Here is a 13,461-nt window from a genome sequence, read left to right on the forward strand (position 1 = left end):
AATAAGGCTATGAGTGACCTTGTTATAGTCACTGATGAAACTTTTCTCAATTTAAAGCACACCTGGAAACAAGGTCACATAGTTTGGTGGTTAGCTTTGCTGCTTCACAGTTTCAGGGACCCAGGTTCATCCTGAGTAGGAAGGATAGTGTAAGAAAATAACTGCAGATGCTGGTACAAATCGAAGGTATTTATTTCACAAAATGCTGGAGTAACTCAACAGGTCAGGCAGCATCTCGGGAGAGACGGAATGGGTGACGTTTCGGGTCGAGACCCTTCTTCAGACTGATGTCAGGGGGGCGGGACAAAGGAAGGATATAGGTGGAGACAGGAAGATAGAGGGAGGAAGGGGAAGAGAGGAAGGAAGTCGGAAGAAGGGTCTTGACCCGAAACGTCACCCATTCCTTCTCTCCAGAAATGCTGCCTGTCCCGCTGAGTTACTCCAGCTTTTTGTGTCTGTCTTCTGGTTCATCCTGACCACTGGAGGTATCAGTGCTCAGTCTGCCAATGCTCCCTATGACCATGTGGGGTTCTCCCCCTGGTGTTCCATTTCTTCCCACACATACCCCAAAGTTGTGTGGGGCGGAGGGACAATTGTCTGTGTAGATAAATGGCTAAGAGAACCTGGAAGTTGTTAATGGGCGTACGTGAGAGAGAACAAGTTAGATTGCAGGGAAGTAACACAAAGGTAAATGTGACTGATGGAGCTGCTCTACTGAGAGCTACAATGGACTCAATGAGTCAACGACTCCATCTGTTCTATCCACGTACCTGTCTAATTGTTTCTTAAACATTATGATAACCACAACTACCACTTCTGCAGCTTGTTCCATACACCCACTACCCCGGGTGAAAAAGTTACCCCTCAGATTCCTATTAAATCTTTCCCCCTTCACCTTAAACCTATGTCTGCTGGCTCTCGATTTTCCCTACTCTGGGCAAGAGAGTCTGTGCGTCTGCCCGATCCATTCGTCTCATTATTTTATCCACCTCTTAGAATAAAGGGGAGGCTATTTAAAACTGAGTTGAGAAGAAACCTTTTCACCCAGAGAGTTGTGAATTTGTGGAATTCTCTGCCACAGGCCAGTGGAAGCCAAATCATTGGATGGATTTAAGAGAGAGTTATCATATCATCATATCATATATATACAGCCGGAAACAAGCCCTTTCGGCCCACCAAGTCCGTGCCGCCCAGCGATCCCCGCACATTAACACTATCCTACACCCACTAGGGACAATTTTTTTACATTTACCCAGCCAATTAACCTACATACCTGTACGTCTTTGGAGTGTTAACTTTGGAGTTAGATAGAGCTCTATGTGTTAGTGGAATCAAGGGATATGGGGAGAAGGCAAGCACGGGTTATTGACTGGAGATGATCAGCCATGATCACAATGAATGGCGGAGCTGGCTCGAAGGGCCGAATGGCCTCCTCCTGCACCTATTTTCTATGTTTCTATGTAAGATCACCCCTCATCCTCGTGTGCTCAAGGGTTAAGCTTTAGGTTTAGTTACATTCAAGATGAAGTCAAGCAATTGTGTAAATGTAAAGTAAAATCGAAGCTTTCAGCTGTTCAATGTCAAGAGAATGGGCTATTTTTGTTGTGTTAATGCGTATTCTATGTGGAAATATGCATTGGTCTGTTGGGCCGATGTGTGCTATTTTGGTATAAACACAAGGACAACTGTACAGTTGCTGAAATGCTCTTTTATTGTCAACAATAGTCTAGTGAGTCACTTATGATTCAGTTCATCACATTGTGACTTGAACTCATGGCGTCATCAGGCAAAGGGATATATCTTGTGTCAATGTGTAGGAAAGAACTGCAAATGCCGGTTTAAATCGAAGATGGACACAAAATGCTGGAGTAACTCAACGGGACACGCAGCATCTCTGGAGAGAAGGAATGGGTGACGTGGCCTCGACCCGAAAGGTCACCCATTCCTTCTCTCCAGAGATGCTGCATGTCCCGCTGAGTTACTCCAGCATTTTGTGCCTATCCTCGGCATTGTCTCCCAGCTGACTACTTCACCCGCTAACATGCAGGGCAATAACTGGTTCATTAATCTAACAACGTGCTTCATTAAGCTGAAAAATCCAGAAAGAGACGAGCAGCATTTCTGACAGTGGGTTCACTCCCCCCCCCCCACCCATGAACCCCTGTCATTAGCACAACGTCCCCAACCAACAATGTGGCTTAAGATAGACACAAGGTGCTGGAGTAACTCAGCGGGCCAGGCAGCATCTATAGAAAGAAGGAATGGGTGCTCTTCAGACTTAAGAAGCGATGTGTGCTATTTTGGTATCATAAACACAAGGCTTAAACATAGGCTTAAACATATAAACATAGGCTTGTAGACACTGGAATTTAGAAGGATGAGAGGAGATCTTATCGAAACGTATAAGATTATTAAGGGGTTGGACACGTTAGAGGCAGGAAACATGTTCCCAATGTTGGGGGAGTCCAGAACAAGGGGCCACAGTTTAAGAATAAGGGGTAGGCCATTTAGAACGGAGATGAGAAAAAACTTTTTCAGTCAGAGAGTTGTGAATCTGTGGAATTCTCTGCCTCAGAAGGCAGTGGAGGCCAATTCTCTGAATGCATTCAAGAGAGAGCTAGATAGAGCTCTTAAGGATAGCGGAGTCAGGGGGTATGGGGAGAAGTCAGGAACGGGGTACTGATTGAGAATGATCAGCCATGATCACATTGAATGGTGGTGCTGGCTCGAAGGGCCGAATGGCCTCCTCCTGCACCTATTGTCTATTGACACAGAGATGCTGCCTGTCCCGCTGAGTTACTCCAGCATTTTGTGTTTAATGTCAATTATGTGCAGATATCATCGATCTCAATACTGCTGCATCACGATCTCCTTGGTGAAACGGCTTAAAAATATAACTCATACAGCTGTGCCTTTATTGACAAATGAACCAAATGATATTGAACACCATAATTAGGCTTTCGAGTTTATGAGCTTGAAATAGGGTCTCAACCCGGAATGTTCTTCAGGGATTCTGCATGACCTGCTGAGTTACTCCAGCACTTTGTGTCCTTTCAGGTTTTTGAATTAGTGCATTGACTACAATTAATAGCAAATTAAATTAATTGAAAATTAACACATTATAAATTAGCATAATACAATATAATGTATTGATACATTTAATAGAAATTAATAGAAAAAAAGGTACAAAGTTGTGGAGTAACTCAGCAGGTCAGGCAGAATCCCTGGAGAACATGGATTGATGGTGTTTCGTGTTGGGACCCTTCTTCAGTAGTTCCTTGTCTCCATGATATCGCCATTCACCTCTTGACAATGTGTAGGAAAAAAACTGCAGATGCTGGTTTAAATCGAAGGTAGACACAAAATGCTAGAGTAACTCAGTGGGTCAAGCAGCATCTCGGGAGAGAAGGAATGGGTGACGTTTCAGTTCGAGACCCGAAACGTCACCCATTCCTTCTCTCCCGAGATGCTGCCTGACCCGCTGAGTTACTCCAGCATCTTGTGTCCACAATGTTTACTTGGGATCTGATCATGGGGGTTGTGTGAACCATTCTTAAAGAACCCTTGGGAACAAGGCATGGGCACATTTTTGAACTACAACAACTACAACAGATGGCTTTGTTGGGGAGGGGGTTTTGGGATTCAGCCCCAATATTGATGAAGGAACAGGACTTTGTTCCGTACATGTTGATTATGGCTTGGAAGAGAACCTGCAGGTGTTGATATTCCCCTTTCAACTGTTGTCCTCATCCTTCTTGGTGTCACTATTCCTGCAGGAGCCACTGGTAAATTGGTACTCTGCATTTGGTAGGAGGTATATAGCACAGCATAGTTCCACAGTGTTGGAGGGAGGGGGGTCTCTTTGGATCGTGGATGAGGTACCAATCAAGGATGATGGATGATTCTGAGCTTCAGGAACGATGATGGACCTGGATGTCATGGGACTTAAGTTGGAGGAGAGGCTTGGGTGAGGTTGGATTTGTAGAAGAATTACATGATGTTCAGATCCTGGTCTCTCATTCGGTTTCAAAACATTGGTTGAGAAGCAGCTATCTACCTCAAAGGAGTCCTACCATTGCTCCATCAACCTCATTGACCCCTATGCATCTCCTCGGCATTGTCTATGAAGGAAAATCACAGAGGGGGGATCACAGAGGGGGAACAGTCCTTCTCTCCAGAGATGCTGCCTGTTCCGTTGAGTTACTCCAGCATTTTGTGCCTATCCTCGGCATTGTCTCCCAGCTGACTACTTCACCCGCTAACATGCAGGGCAATAACTGGTTCATTAATCTAACAACGTGCTTCATTAAGCTGAAAAAATCCAGAAAGAGACTAGCAGCATTTCTGACAGTGGGTTCACTCCCCCCCCCACCCATGAATCCCTGTCATTAGCACAACGTCCCCAACCAACAATGTGTCTTAAGATAGACACAAGGTGCTGGAGTAACTCAGCGGGTCAGGCAACATCTATGGAAAGAAGGAATGGGTGCTCTTCAGACTTAAGAAGCATCTCGACTCGAAACGTCACCCATTCCTTCTCTCCAGAGATGCTGCCGGACCCGCTGAGTTACTCCAGCATCTTGCGCATACCTTCGATTTAAACCAGCATCTGCAGTTTTCCTTCCAACACAACAATGTGCCATTATGGACCCCACCCTTCCTGAGGTCATCTGTATTGGCCCAGTTTTGTTCTGGCCTTCTCTATCTTTCTGAAGAAGGGTTCTGACCTGAAACGTCGCCTATTCCTTCTCTCCAGAGATGCTGCCTGACCCACTGAGTTACTCCAGCATTTTGTGTCTATCTTCAGTCAAGTGTCTAGTGTCCTTCCAGAGAAGTCCTGTGAACACACTTAAGTAAAACCCAGATCAATTAATGCGTGGCGCATCTAGCTAATTCTACACAAATCCCATTTTTCTATTCCCCCCATCCCTCCCCACATTCCCATAATCTCCTCCCCAGTCTTCTTGGCTTTTATTTTTCTTCCTCGGCCAGTTTACTTCCTTTGACTCTGCTCCTGGAAGTTTTTGAGCATTGCTGGCCCTCCTCCAGTAGTTCAGATAATTAATACCTTCATGTGCGCCTGGCGAGTTCTGGCAAACAGTTCTGGGTACATCGCAGCAGAGTCCTCACCTGCCATCCCGACACATGCACCTTCCAGCAGGAATTGCTGGTTAACAATTAGGAGTGTGATCTCCGGCTGATGTCTTCTCTCCCACGCTCAAGGAAGGCAGTGCAACATCTGCACAATTCTGGCAGACTTCAGCAGAAAGCAAGACCGTTCTGGGGCGTAGTGGTCTGCAGCACTCAATTCTGCTCTGGATTGCGACGTTCAAATTGTAGACTCAATTACACTGTTTAGTTTAGGGATATAATGTGTGGAAATAGGCCCTTCGGCCCACCGAGTCCACACCGACCGGCGATCACTTGTACACTATTTCTATCCGACACATGAGGGACAGTTTACAGGCTTCAATTAATAAGGTCATTAGGAATAGGAGTAGAATTAGGCCATTCGGCCCATCAGGTTTACTCCGCCATTCAATCATGGCTGATCTATCTCTTTCTCCTTACCCCATTCCCCTGCCTTCTCCCCATAACCTCTGAGACCTGTACTATCTATCTCTGCCTTAAAAATATCCACTGACCTGGCCTCTACAGCTGAAGAAGGGTCTCGACCCGAAATGTCACCCATTCCTTCTCTCCTGAGATGCTGCCTGACCTGCTGAGTTACTCCAGCGTTTGTGATGGCCTCTACAGCCTTATGTGGCAAAGAATTCCACAGATTCACCACCCTTTGACTAAAGAAATTTCTCCTCATCTCCTTCTTAAAAGAACGTCCGTTAATTCTGATGGACAAACTCGCACATTTTCCATTGGACGAATAGGCAAAATACAAATTCGAGAAACAACATCTCATATTCTGCTTGGGTAGCTTACAACCCAATGGTATGAACACTGAATTTTCTAATTTCAGAAAGCCCCACCAGCAGTGCCTACCACCCACATACTCACCTGCTCACCTGGTTTTCTTCTCCCTTTGCTTATCTTTTACCTTCGACTCCTGGCCTGATCTGTTCTTCACCCCAACCCCACCTGGATCCACCTATTACTTCCCATCTCTATCCCACTACCCCCTTGTCCTGCCATAAAGACCTGCTGCAGGTCTTGACCTCTCTGGCATTGCACCTCCTTTTTTTTTTTAGAGATACAGCGCAGAAACAGGCCCTTCGGCCCTCCGGGTCCATACCACCCAGCGATCCCCGCACATTAACACTATCCTACACCCACTAGGGACAATTTTTACATTTGCCCAGCCAATTAACCTACAAACCTGTACGTCTTTGGAGTGTGGGAGGAAACCGAAGATCTCGGAGAAAACCCACGCAGGTCACGGGGAGAACGTACAAACTCTGTACAGACGGCACCCGTAGTCAGGATAGAACCTGGGTCTGTATCTTTGGTATAAACTGGCATCTGCAGTTCCTGCCGATATATTTTGCCTATTTTGACTGAGAATATTTTAATTTAGTTATCTACTAAGGTTGTGGGCAGCACTAGAGTGGTTGCAGGTTGTTTCCAGGTGGTCAGGGGTTATGGGAAGAAGGCAGGAGAATGGGGTTGAGAGTCTGAAGAAGGGTCCCGACCCGAAACGTCACCCATTCCTTCTCTCCAGAGATGCTGCCTGTCCCGCTGAGTTACTCCAGCATTTTGTGTCTGTCTTCGGTGTAAACCAGCATCTGCAGCCATATAACATTGACGGTTTAACAACCATACAGTTTCAGTTTAGTTTATTGTCACGTGTACCGAGGTACAGTGAAAACATTTTTGTTGTGTGCAAACCAGTCAGCAGGAAAACAATACATGATTACAAGTCTGAAGAAGGGTCTTGACCCGAATCGTCACCCATTCCTTCTCTTCAGAGATGCTGCCTGTCCAGATGAGTTACTCCAGCATTTTGTGTCGGTACATGATTACAATCGATCCACTATAGATACATGTAAGGGAATAAAGTTTAGTGCAAGGTAAAGCCAAGGGTCATCAAAGAGTTAGATAGTAGTTCAGGACTGGTGTCTGGTTGTGGCAGGATGGTTCAGTTGCCTGATAACAGCTGGGAAGAAACTGTCCCTGAATCTGGAGGTGTGCGTTTTCACACTTCTTAGATTTTTAGATTTAGAGATACAGCGCGGAAACAGGCCCTTCGGCCCACCAGGTCCGTGCCGCCCAGCGATCCCAGCACATTAACACTATCCTACACACACTGGGGACAATTTTTACATTTACCCAGTCAATTAACCTACATACCTGTACGTCTTTGGAGTGTAGGAGGAAACCGAAGATATCGGAGAAAACCCACGCAGGTTACGGGGAGAACGTACAAACTCCGTACAGACAGCACCCGTAGCCAGGATCGAACCTGAGTCTCCGGCGCTGCATTCGCTGTAAGGCAGCAACTCTACCGCTGCGCCACCGTGCCGCAACGGTAGAGTTCTTTACCCTTTGCGTGATGGGATTATTTCTCCAGTGATGTTTGAGCATTGGGAAGTTTTGATGCTTACCTCCGATATAAGAGATGTGAGGAAAGGGAGTCAGGACTCAGCCATCAGCCATGACTCCACTGAATGATGGAACATGGGTTCACCAGCCTGCTCCTGTTCCTTCGATAAGACGCGTTAAGCGTCTTTTTCTACATCCTAATTATCATTTAATGTGTCTCCGGAGTGAGAATCCACAGCCTTCTGAATTAGAATAAAAGTAGTAGCTGTAAATTACAGCCATTGCCCGAGAGACGATAGTTTGAGGAAGGACGGATGGACACAAGGAAATAGGAGGAGGAATCGGCCACTCGGCCCCTCATTATCGTCGGCTTCTGTAAATTGTTTAGGATAGAACCAGTGTACGGGTGATCGCTGGTCGGCGCGGACTCAGTGGGCCGAGGGGCCTCTAAAGTCGTACCTCTAAAGTCTAAAGTAAAGTAAAAGTCTAAAGATGCTGCCTGACTTGCTCAGTTAATCAAGCACTTTATCTTAGGTCAAGACTAGACCAAGTGGACCCGTTGGGCCCAAACCTCTCCTGCATTGGTGCAGCACCCTCTCCTCCCCTCGCCTCACAGTTAGTCTACCCCATGACAGATGGGAGAGGAGTTGTACAGTTTGCACAGACAACCAAAATATAAATTGCCCCTTGTAAAAAAAATCTACACTTTATTCAACGATTCAATTTATATGTGTGATTACAATAGGAATCCTTAATGGCAGCTTATATTAGGTGCCTTATCCCTCTGTTACATACAATATTAATATCACGTAACGTTAAAAGATATTGTTCTAATGTATGTATATCACAAATACCTTTAAAAGAAGATTTGTCTTTTCTAATGAATATCGCAATAACTTTACAAGATATTTATCTAATGTATAAGTAGCACATTTGCTGCTTCTCAGAGACAGATACCTGGGTTTAATCTTTCCCTCGGGTGTTATCTGTGCAGCAGAGTTTGTATATTCTCCCTGTGACCTGCGTGTGTTTCCTCCCACATTCCAAAGACGTGCGGGTTTGTGGGTTCATTGGCCTCTGTAAAGTTCCCCTGGTGTGTAGGGAGACTATGCAAAAGTGAGATAACATAGAGCTAGTGTGAACGGGTGATCGGTGAAGATTCAGTGGGCTGAAGGGCCTGTTTCCATGCTGTACCTTTGAACTAAAACTAAATATTATCATAATAGCTTTGAAAGAAGGTATTTTTCTAATGCATGCCATTATAAATGACAACATATGTACAAAATCATGAGAGGAATAGATAGGGTAGATGCACAGAGTCTCTTGCCCAGAGTAGGTGAATCGAGGACCAGAGCACATAGGTTCAAGATGAAGGGGAAAAGGTTTAATAGAAATCCGAGAGGTAACTTTTTCACACAAAGGGTGGTGGGTGCATGGAACAAGCTGCCAGAAGAGGTAGTTGAGGCTGGGACTATCCCATCATTTAAGAAACAGTTGGACAGGTACATGGATAGGACAGGTTTTGAGGGATATGGACCAAGCGCAGGCAAGTGGGTCTAGTTTAGCTGGGATATTTTTTGGCCGGCGTGAACAAGTTGGGCTGAAGGACCTGTTTCCACACTGTATCACTCGATGACCCTATGACTATAACTTTAAAAGATGATATTTTTCTAATGCATATTACATCTTTAAAAGATGATACCTTTTTCCTGACACACATCATAATTTTTAAAGAATATATTTCTTATTATTCACAAAATGCTGGAGTAACTCAGCAGGTCAGGCAGCATCTCAGGAGAGAAGGAATGGGTGACGTTTCGGGTCGAGACCCTTCTTCAGATAATAATATTTCTTATTATTATTGTGTAACTTCAAAAGAAGATATTTTCAATAATTTTGATATTTTTCCAATGTATCTCACAATGTGTTTGAAAGAATCTTTAGAATATATGCGACAACAACTTTAAAAGATAATTTTCTAATGTATTTGACAACGTTAAAAGATTCCACTGTATATCACAATAATTTTTAAACAATATTTCTCTACTGCATATCACAATAATTTTAAATAATATTTCGGTACTGCATATCACAATAACGTTAATATTTTGGTAGTGCATATCACAATAACTTGAATATTTCGGTACTGCATATCACAATAACTTTAATATTTCGATAGTGCATATCACAATAACTTTAATATTTCGATAGTGCATATCACAATAACTTTAATATTTCGATAGTGCATATCACAATAACTTTAATATTTCGGTAGTGCATATCACAATAACTTTAATATTTCGGTACTGCATATCACAATAACTTTAATATTTCGGTACTGTATATCACAATAATTTTAAATGATATTTCTCTACTGTATATCACAATACCTAAACAATATTTCACTACTGTATATCACAATACGTAAACAATGTTTCTCTACTTTATATCACAAAAAGGGGGCTCACGTTGTCGACCTCCCCGTGGTGTGCCCTGTCAACTGACCTCAGTCAGGCAAACGACAACAAACAGAGACTGCAGAAGCAGAAGCAGCTTCATAACTTCTGCTGCCTCAAACGCAAGAAGAAGAAGAATATCTTTAAAAGTAGGTAGACCCAAAATGCTGGAGTAACTCAGCGGGTCAGGCAGCATCTCTGGAGAGAAGGAATGGGTGACGTTTCGGGTCGAGACCCTTCTTCAGACTGATGTCAGGAGGTCAGTTGTTATCTTCTCCCAACTAACAATGATCTGTTCTACATTTTCCTTGATCTCCATGCCCTTTGTCCTATTTCCACACCCTACACTTCCTTATCTATGTATCTCCCTCTCCCCTGACATCAGTCTGAAGAAGGGTCTAGACCCGAAACGTCACCCATTCCTTCTCTCCAGAGATGCTGCCTGACCCGCTGAGTTACTCCAGCATTTTGTGTCTACCTTTGATTTAAACCAGCATCTGCAGTTATTTTCCTACACATCTTTAAAATAAGATCTTCTTGTCATGGTATATTAGCTGTGAAAAGCCGGTAACCCCTGGACATTCCTGACTTGCTGCTGAATAGGACTAATTAGAGGGAATAACACTCGGCACACACAGTGCCAGGGCAAGACACAACCCCTCACAGTTGTCTTGGTGTTGCTTTTATACAGCTTGAGTTCGGATGGAAGTCACATGACCAGCTCGGCACCGAGCATGCCCGAACTAGCAGCTCAGCTCAGAGTGGAGCTCAATACAAGAGCTGGGAGAACACGGAGCTTGGGATTCATCCCCGCCCGTCTCTTGCTCCTGCCTCTCTGGCGGCCACGGTGCTACAAGCCAGCACACCAACAGGCGTAGACCAAAATCCGCATCATCTTCCTTCACAGTGAGTACCCATTATTGTTCCATCGCTCCTTTAATCAAACAATGACAATAGAGAATGCTGCTAAATGGCATTAAACCCGCCTACCAGTCTGTTCCAAGGGAGAAAAAGAAAAATCCCCCCAACCAGCCCTGCCTGGTCTTTGTTGCTGTTTCTGCATCTGTAAATTCCAAGCTTGCGTTTTATTTCTCTGTGGCTGTTTGCAGGTTTGAGCCACAGGCGTATTAGTCAACCAATTGTTGGTGACACACCGTGGTGGGTCTGTCACCCCTTCCCACACTTACAATGGCTTTGGCCCACTGTTGGGCCTGTCTGTCTGTTTGTTGCTGCTTGCGTGGAAATGAGAGGAGAAGAAAGTAATTTGTAAAACAAGCCTGTCTCACTCCACATCTGAATATTCCTTCGGGTGTTAGTCTTTAAAATGCTACGGATGTTAAATCACCATTTGTAAGCGATTTAATCTGATTTAGCCCACTGTTAGTGAAGAAAATGAATGTTGTGTGTACTGGATTAGATCATCCAACGCACTGAATGTCTATTGTTGCACTGGCTTCTATTTTCTATCGTAATATTATCTTTGCAATAAAATGTGCCAATTTGGCCGTTGGTCAGGCTTTCTGGCCCAGTTTTTATTCTTGAATAATGGCCAGTTTGTACTAAGGGATTTGAATTTCATTGGTTTAAATTAATTTCTTTCGAATGATTTGTTCTAAGAACAAAAAAAATACATCTGAGGTGGGAGAGTGATGGAACTGTGCATTGGTTGTGAATTTGGTGTTTGTGGTAACTGTTTTGTTTGCCATCCACGGAGTAACTAACAAGTGAGACAACCTTGACCGTGGTGATACCCTCCGCTCTTGCTGTCCTGCGTTTACATTTTTTAGTTCGGGCAAGTCCGATTTCTCTGCGAGTTTCTCCTGCGTTCATTTAGTTGGTCCTGGGGCTTTTAAGCGGTCTGGTCCCAGCACCACTTCTCATTGCTGCACAAATCTCAACATCACCAATATCCACGGGACATTGGGAGCAGGGATTTTGGCTTAAAAAGGGTACACCCCCACTGGATGTTAATCACCCACCTGTGTGACCCACAACAACCAGAGTTCATTTAGATATTAGATTTAGATTTAGAGATACAGCACGGAAACAGGCCCTTCGGCCCACCGAGTCCGCGCCGCCCAGCGATCCCCGCACACTAACACTATCCTACACACACTAGTGGCAATTTTTACATTTGCCCAGTCAATTAACCTACATACCTGCACGTCTCTGGGGTGTGGGAGGAAACCGAAGATCTCGGAGAAACCCCACGCAGGTCACGGGGAGAACGTACAAACTCCGTACAGACGGCGCCCGTAGTCAGGATCGAACCTGAGTCTCCGGCGCTGCATTCGCTGTAAGGCAGCAACTCTACCGATGCGCCACCGTGCCGCCGTGCATTTGTGTGGGAAGGAACTGCAGAAGCTGGTTTACATCAAAGACAGGCACGAGATGCTGGAGTAACTCAGCGGGTCAGGCTGCATCTCTGGAGAAAAAGATGAGGTGATGTTTCGGGTCGAGACCTGGAAGAGTCAGACAGATTCTGAAGAAGGGTCTCAACACAAAACATCACCAATTCCTTTTCTCCAGAGATGCCACCTGACCCGCTGAGTTACTCCAGCATTTTGTGTCTATAACCGGAGTTTATACAGGTGGTCCCCGGCTTACAATAGTCAATAGACAATAGGTGCAGGAGTAGGCCCTTCGGCCCTTCGAGCCAGCACCGCCATTCACCGTGATCATGGCTGATCATTCACAATCAGTACCCCATTCCTGCCCTCTCCCCATACCCCCTGACTCCACTATCATTAAGAGCTCTATCTAAGTTTCTCTTGAATGCATTCAGAGAATTGGCCTCCACTGCCTTCTGAGGCAGAGAATTCCACAGATTTACAACTCTCTGACGGAAAAAGTTTTTCCTCATCTCCGTTCTAAATGGCCTACCCCTTATTCTTAAACTGTGGCCCCTGTTTCTGGACTGTGCAAATGGCAACGACCCGTGGCGAGCCGCAGCTCGCTTCCGGCCACGTGATCAGACGTCTTAAACGCATTTCGACTTACAATATTTTTGGTTTGCGATGGGTTTCTCGGAAGGTAACCCCATCGTAAGCGGAGGGGCGTCTGTAGTTAGAACAGTTTGTCACACGGACTTAACTTAGTGGAGATGATTTTCTTTTTTATTGAGTGCGCATTGGGACTGTGAGCTTGTCCGTACTTTAGCCACACTGATAGTCTCGAATGCCATGCATTTGGATGCATTTGCATTCAGTTATCCAAATTAATAATAAGTCCAAGGTAGCCACAAAAAGCTGGAGTAACTCAGCGGGTCAGGCAGCATCTCAGGAGAGAAGGAATGGGTGACGTTTCGGATCGAGACCCTTCTTCAGACTGATGTCAGGGGAGGGGATGGGACAACGATAGGAAGTAGACGGAGACAGGAAGACTAGTAGGAAAACTGGGAAGGGGGAGGGGATAGAGAGGGGAACCAGGGACTACCTGAAGTGGGAGGTCAATGTTCAAACCGCTGGGGTGTAAACTGCCCAAGCGAAATATCAGATGCTTTTCCCCCAAT

General features: G+C 45.0%; 1 protein-coding gene across 5 annotated transcripts in view; it reads left to right on the plus strand.

The window, feature by feature from the left end:
• LOC144610999 (protein mono-ADP-ribosyltransferase PARP6) overlaps window positions 1–13,461 on the plus strand; it is a 122,312-nt gene that overhangs the window by 11,827 nt on the left and 97,024 nt on the right. For all 5 annotated transcript variants that reach the window (XR_013549467.1, XM_078430087.1, XM_078430084.1 and 2 more), the window contains exon 2: window positions 10,642–10,856. The gene's annotated coding sequence lies outside the window, so the exon portion shown is untranslated. The remainder of the gene's footprint in view (window positions 1–10,641; window positions 10,857–13,461) is intronic.

Source organism: Rhinoraja longicauda, chromosome 38, assembly GCF_053455715.1.
Source record: "Rhinoraja longicauda isolate Sanriku21f chromosome 38, sRhiLon1.1, whole genome shotgun sequence".
In the NCBI taxonomy this organism is placed as follows: domain Eukaryota; kingdom Metazoa; phylum Chordata; class Chondrichthyes; order Rajiformes; family Arhynchobatidae; genus Rhinoraja; species Rhinoraja longicauda.